The 7,102-nt window shown below is 37.2% G+C and overlaps 1 non-coding gene across 1 annotated transcript; it reads right to left on the bottom strand.

Annotated features, from left to right (window-relative positions):
- Nucleotides 1–4,079: 4,079 nt before the first annotated feature.
- Nucleotides 4,080–4,297, bottom strand: LOC115942805 (small nucleolar RNA U3). Its single transcript, XR_004077384.1, has one exon. It is a non-coding gene; the product is annotated as a small nucleolar RNA U3 (small nucleolar RNA).
- Nucleotides 4,298–7,102: the final 2,805 nt, after the last annotated feature.

Here is a 7,102-nt window from a genome sequence, read left to right as displayed (position 1 = left end):
TAAGCAGCATATAAAATTTAGTATGTTAAATGAAGAATTCTTGATTCCCACCATTCTGATTTACCCCTTCTCTGCCTTATCCATGTCAATACATGGCCTCACCTTTCAGGTGATTTCCTTAGTCTTTAGGTTTTCCCTTGTCTTTTATCTCCACATTCAACCCATTAGGAAATCCTGTTGGCCTTCTTATTAAACATGTGTTGACTCTATTTCTCTCTTTTGAATCAAAACCAACCAGATTTCTGCATTTTACTTCCTAACAGTTCCCCTATCCATTCTTTTTTTCTCTCCGGAGCCAATGTAATTTTTTAAAAACATAAAAATTTTAAATCCCCTTTGTCTCCCACCTCTCTCCTCCTTCCTCCCCGGTGCAAACCATACAGGACTCCTTGCCATTTCTCAGTCATGCCAGAACTTTTACACAGGTCCCGTGTGTCTGGAATTCTCTTTCTCTGGATCTTTGCAAAACTAGCTCTTTCACAGCCTATACACATCTCTTCTCAAATATCAATTTAGAAAGATTTTTCTGACTATCCCAGTTATTCTTTATCAAATGTTTATCTCCATTATAATATTTATCACCATCTATAACTATTTTGATTTTGAAATTCTGCCTACCTGTTAATTTCCAGTGTTTCCCCATAAACTCTGTGGAGGGCAAGAATCTTGTCTATTCACTGTTGTATTGCCATCATCTAGAACCATTAGCTGTATATAGAAGGGTTCAACAAATATTTGCTGAAAGAGGAAAGAGGGAAAGAAAAAAAGGAAGGTGGAGAAGGAAGGAAGGAAGGAAGGAAGGAAGGAAGGAAGGAAGGAAGGAAGAACAGATATGAGGAATGAATGAAATGCTCCCAAGTCCAAACCATTAATATAATTCATTATGATTAATGGAATATATCATAACCTATTTTCTGCATATAAGTCAAGATTAAGCCATTTATTATTTATAATGAAACCAGAATTTATTTGCTTTTTACAATCATTGTATATTCTGAACTAATTTCACATGAAATTTTATTAATCTTGGTTATTGAATTGATTTACCAAATTTGAAACACAATTCATCATGTTGTAGTGCTATTTGTCAAATATTTTCAGTTTCCTGCCTTCAGATAAATGGTAGGAGTGTACTTTTGGTCCCTTTTTGGTTGGGTGGGGCCATGTGATGAGTTCTAGCTAATGAGTAATGAGTGGTGACGGAGTGGTGTGTGTCATTCTCAGACTGGAGCATATAATTACCGATACAAGATGTTTCAAAGATTTCTTTTCTTCTGCCATGGGTTCACCAGATAAAGTTGCAGTCTTTATGCTACTTTTATTATTTGTCTTTTAGATGTTTTTTTCCCAATAATTTATTAAATTTTGATGAATGTATGTATTTTTGCTGCATTTTTGTAAGGCCACCACTTCAATATGTCTTGGAAATATATATTTTTAAAATTTTTATTATTGAAGTACAGTTGAGGGGCACCTGGATGGCTCAGTCAGTTAAGCGTCTGCCTTCGGCTCAGGTCATGATCCCAGGGTCCTGGGATCGAGCCCCATGACAGGCTCTCTGCTCAGCAGACAGCCTGCTTCTCCCTCTCCCTGCCGCTCTGCCTACTTGTGCTCTCTATCTCTCTGTCAAATAAATAAATAAAATCTTTTTTAAAAATTGGCTAAAAAAAAAAGTATAGTTGACATATATTAGTTTCAGGTATACAACATAGTGATTTGGTAATTCTATACATTATGCAATGCTCATCACAATAAGTGTATTGGAAATAGATTTTTATAAATTCTTCATCATTCACTTATTCAGGAAACATCTGCTATGTATCAGGTACTCTTCTATGCTCTTGGGATAGATCAGTGAACAAACCTGACTATGACGTTCATCCTTTTGAAGCTTGCATTATAGAGTTGTAGAGATAGACAATATGATATTCAAGTAAATTATATAGTATGTGGTAAGGTAATAAATGCCATGGAAAAGAGAAAATGTAAGGGAGAATGAGAAGTCTGGGATTGGGAGGAGGTGGTCAGGGTAGGCCTCACCAGGGGAGTGAAGTATAAGCAAAGTCTTGAAGAAGGTGTAGGACTGAGCGGGCAGATATCAGAGGCCAGGGCACTCCACGCTGGAGCAATGATTCTCAATGTCTTGGTGTCAGGACTCTTTGATACTTTTAAAATATGTTAAGGACCCCAAAGAGCTTTTGTTTTATTCTTGACCATTTAGATCCCATGAAAGGATCCTGAGGTCATCCTTTGATGGATGCTGGAGCAAAGGCTCTGAGGGAGGCCTGGTCTGTTGCAGGGACTTCAAGGATGCCGTTGTGACCAGAGAGAGGCCTAGGGGAGAAAGACAGGAGAGGAAACTGTGACCAAGTTATATAGGGCCTTCTAGGATACTGTAAAACCTTAATCTGTACTCTGAGGGGCATGGGGATCACTTAAGAACTGTGAGCAGAAGAATGGCATGATCTGACAAGTTTTTAACAGGACATTGTGGTTGCTGTGTTCCAACTAGACTGGACAAAGCAAGAGAACAAGGCGAGAGACTTGTAAGAGGCTACTACAGTAATCCAGTGAGGGCATCCTCATTTGTCAGTTGGTTCTAAGTGCATCAGTAGACTCATCACGAGCTCCTTTAGTACTGTTGAAGTAATGCTCTTTCCCTTTGACTGATTCGCATTCAGTGTACTTTTCTCTTCCTTTCCTTCATAGCTGTATGTAAAGACATTTTTTTCCTTAATTGCACATTTCCTTTAATTTTCTTGTTAAAAGGCAATACAGAAAAAAATATTTATTTTTATAGCTCCTTTTTAGCCAATATTTTCAATTCCCTACTCTTTTATCAGCAGGCTCATTTTTCTAGCTCTTTTAAAAATTATAATACTTTGAAAGGCAATTATGAATCCTTTTGTTAACATTTTGTTAATCATCTTTCATTTATTCATTTAGCTCCATGTTTTTTGTTCGTTTTGTTCTTTTTATCAGACATATTTTTCTACAAGTGAGTCTCTTGCATTTTAAACTAGGTCTGTCTTTGACTTCAATTCTAATATGAATTTTTTTCCCAATACATCTTTTGGTATGTGAATTCATTATAAAATAAAAATAGAAGTTCCTCCTCTTTTGGTACTTAAAAAATCAAGTAAGTCTATCATCTGCTATGATTTAATTAGAATGTAGTCACTCCATTTCTCTGTATTTAAAAAATTCTTTCTAGTGTAATACTCATCCATTTTAAATGTCAATGTTATTTTGAAATATAATTTATTATGCCAAATTGTTTTCTATGCTTATTTCATCCACTAGATTGTAAACTCCTTGAAAAATAGGCTTCACTAATCTTCCTTTACCCACCACCTATTTATTTCCATAGCTCTTGTTGGCTCATAAAAATATAATCAATTATGGCATTTATTCATATAATTTCTCATTCATTTCTGGTTTCCATACTGAGGCACTTGAAAAAAAATTTTTTTAAAGTAATCTCTAGGCCCACTGTGGGGTCTTGAACTCACAACCCCAAGATCAAGGGTTGCTTGTTCCACTGACTGACCCAGCCAGGTGCCCCTGCACTTGAAAAAAATTTACAAAACCTATTAAAATTTTCTAAAACTTAATTTTTAAAACTCTTTTTCAAATTTAAGTGGAACTGAGTGGGGGTGGGAGTAGTATTGGGAGTTATTAATCCAGGAAAGGAATTTTGGTCTCTTTTCTATCTGTGGACCTTAATATTCTCTCAAAAATAGATGAAATATTTCAGTGCACTCATTAGCTTGAACTAATGATTATATGAGACCTTTTCCCTTGTGGGAAGAAAGAATAAAAAAGTACAAATCAGTTTATTGAAGATGGCTAACAATTCTACAATTAAATTTAAAAATATATAAAAACTGCTTATTTCTAAGCAGTTTAAACTAACTCATATATAAAGTTAATCAAAGTATCACATCTAATTGATATCATCAATTTTACTGCATGTTTGATTTTGTAAATTTTTTTTTTGCAATTTCATATTCCTCCATTTTGTAGGCTAAGTAGAAAGTTTTATAATAACTTTTCTTTCTTCCTTCCTTCCTTTCTTTCACTCAGACTGCATCCTCACCCTCTTGCTCTCCCAAAGGAAGAGAAGAACCAACCAGTATCAATGGTGAATGGCATTCGCAGAAGCAACATCAAGAACCAGCTTCACGCTCAGGAAAGAATGCTGTGCCTCCTCCTGGTAGTTTCCAGTGCTCTCTACACATTCAGAGAAACTTCTCTAGTAACAAACTGTAGAAATGATCCTTGAAAGTATGGTCTTTGAAATTTTTATTTTTGGTATTATGTGTCTCCTGAGTATACATGGGGCAATTGCTACACATGGAGGGTGTCCATGTAATTTACTGTCTGAATTGGGGCAGTTTGGAGAATTAAAAGGTGGCACTACCAATAATCACTTGAGGACAATGGGTGTGACCTGTGACTGTCCCCAGCACACCAGAATGTCTGGTCACCCTACAGTCAAGATTTTAGGGGAACACTTTTTCCCCCCAGGATTTTGTGTCCTAGAGAAGAAGGAATTTCTAGAATAGTATGGAAAAAAACCACTTTTATCTTTTCTCTGCCTCTTCTCTTATACCTTCCCAGGAGAGGAGGAGTGATTTTGCTGATTGATGAGTTTGGGAGAAGAAATGGAGTGTGTAATCTCCGAGTATAACTATTGACAAAGCAACCAATGTAATGCCTGATACTTCTAAAAATAAAGATTTCTCCAGATGCTTGTTGCAGAAGTTTCTGACATTATATAAAATAATATATTTTTTTTTTGCTTGATAATTCTAATTTTAAATGTCCATATGGACTTTTGGAAAACTAAATTTAAGCACATCCCTCTCTTTACCACAGCTCCCTCTACTGTAAATCTTTTCATATGTTCAGGTAATATGTTCTTTAGGAAAGCTTTCCTATTTTTACACATCACCCAAAGATGCCTTCTCTGTTTCAGAGAATCCTCTGTTTATTTAAATTTAAATTGAACTCTTATCTTTTTGCATCCACTAGCTTTTTGATTTAGGTAATAAATCAGGTTTCATCTACTTTATTTTGTGTATTATTGAGTTACATTTATTAGTAATCTAACATTTTTTTTGAAAGATTTTATTTTTTTTAAGTAATCTCTATACCCAACGTGGGGCTCAAACTTACAACTCCAAGATCAAGAGTCACATGCCCCACCGCCTGAGCCAGCCAAGCACCCCATATTATTAATCTAAATTTTTTTTAAGACTTTTTTTTTATTTATTTGAGAGAGAGAGTGAGCGAGCGAGCAAGAGAGAGAACACCAGTGGGGGGAAGAGCAAAGAGAAAGGGAGAAGCAGACGCCCCACTGAGAAGGGAGCCCGACCCGGGGACTCCGGGATCACAACCCAAGCCAGGTAGACGCTTAACTGACTGATCCACCCAGGCGCCCTTTTAATCTAAATTTTAAAATTTAACCTAAATTGTACAGACCAAGTTGGGACGATTTCTTTTTCTTTTTTTGAAGACTTCCCTGCAAAAGAGGACAGCTTAAGTTTGTTACTTTTGAGCACTCTGTAGATCTTTCTATGATACTGAATCTTTAATGTTAAAGACAGAATCAAAAGATACTAGAGCAAAACTAAATATTAACAAATACCTATTTTTCAATTGCTTGCAAAAATGAGAATGGTTTAATAAATAATCATGAAAGATGCAGTACTATTCCAAATATAATATATATTTTAGATTAGGAAACATCTACGATTGTTTACCACTATATTACGCCCCTCTCTTAAATCTCTCAAAACCAACCTTGCTGTTATTTCAGGACTAAAAGACACCAAGCTCCATGTACCTGACTATTTACTAGGACTCTGAATTGAGTGTCGGTCTCTTCCTTTAGCTCTTTAGGAATAAATTCAGTTGAGTACCCTGAAGTTGAGAGGTCTGTACCATTCAGACATTCCTTCTCCAGAAGGGATCCTCCCTCCACCCCAGCTGAAGGAGCTTGAGCGAGAGATATAAAGAGGTCACAGGGAGACTGCACTCGAGTCTGAGGAACAATACTGCCTTCACTCAATGGACTTCCTTATTAATCCCTTCATATTTTGAGGCTAGTCAACATCTAACTGCCTCAGCAAGCTGCCTTTTCTTGGTGTTCATCTTCCACAGCTCATCATCTTCCTTAAATACTGTGATCCCTCATCTTTAGGTACACTGTACTGTCCTCCCAATTCTCTCATGACTTTTGTTTGTTTTTCTGTTGTTGAATATTTTTTCTCCTTTGATTTTGAGGTGATCCTCAAAATTCTGTCTTCAGGTCTCATCTCTTTTCTGTAGATATTTCCCTCCTTTGTGTCAACCACCACCTCAACACAGAAGAATCCCAATTCTACACCTCTGGAAAAATTCCTAACTGCCTGCTAGATGTCACCACCTTGAGATCTCTACGCCTCAAAAAGCAATGTCTGTTACCATTTGTAAGTGCTTTTTGTCTTCCTCTGTATCTTTCCTCTTGCCATTCCCTCTATCTGGAGTCTCTTTGCAATTTCAGCCTGTTCAAATTCTGCTGGTAAGTTAAGCCTTAAATATCATCTCCAGCTCAAAGCTTATCCAGATTTTCTTTTTCTTTTTTTTAAGCTTTTATTTATTTATATTTAAAAAGATTTTCTTTATTTGACAGAGAGAGACAAAGCAAGAGAGGGAACACAAGCAGAGGGAGTGTGAGAGGGAGAAGCAGGCTTCCCACTGAGCAGGGAGCCTGATGCAGGGCTCGGTCCCAGGACCCTGGGATCATGACCTGAGCCGAAGGCAGATGCCCAACGCCTGAGCCACCCAGCAGCCCCTATTTATTTATTTTAGAGAGAGAGAGCATGTGTGGTGAGGGCAGAGCGGGGAGAGAGAGAGGGACAAGCAGACTCCGCACTGATCATGGAGCCTGATGTGGGGCTCAATCCTAAGACCCTGAGATCAGGACCTGAGCTGAAACCAAGAATCAGATGCTTAACTGACTGCGCCACCCAGGTGTCCCTTATACAGAGTTCCTTAACCACATTTGATGTCTTCATGTTTTAAACTCACATGGCATTCCAGGTATATCTAATTT

The sequence above is a fragment of the Leptonychotes weddellii genome, chromosome 12 (genome assembly GCF_054177405.1).
Source record: "Leptonychotes weddellii isolate Sample4059 chromosome 12, ASM5417740v2, whole genome shotgun sequence".
Classification (NCBI taxonomy): Eukaryota; Metazoa; Chordata; class Mammalia; order Carnivora; family Phocidae; genus Leptonychotes; species Leptonychotes weddellii.
The sequence above is the reverse complement of the archived record's forward strand: the minus strand, read 5'-3'. Positions and strand labels throughout refer to the sequence as shown.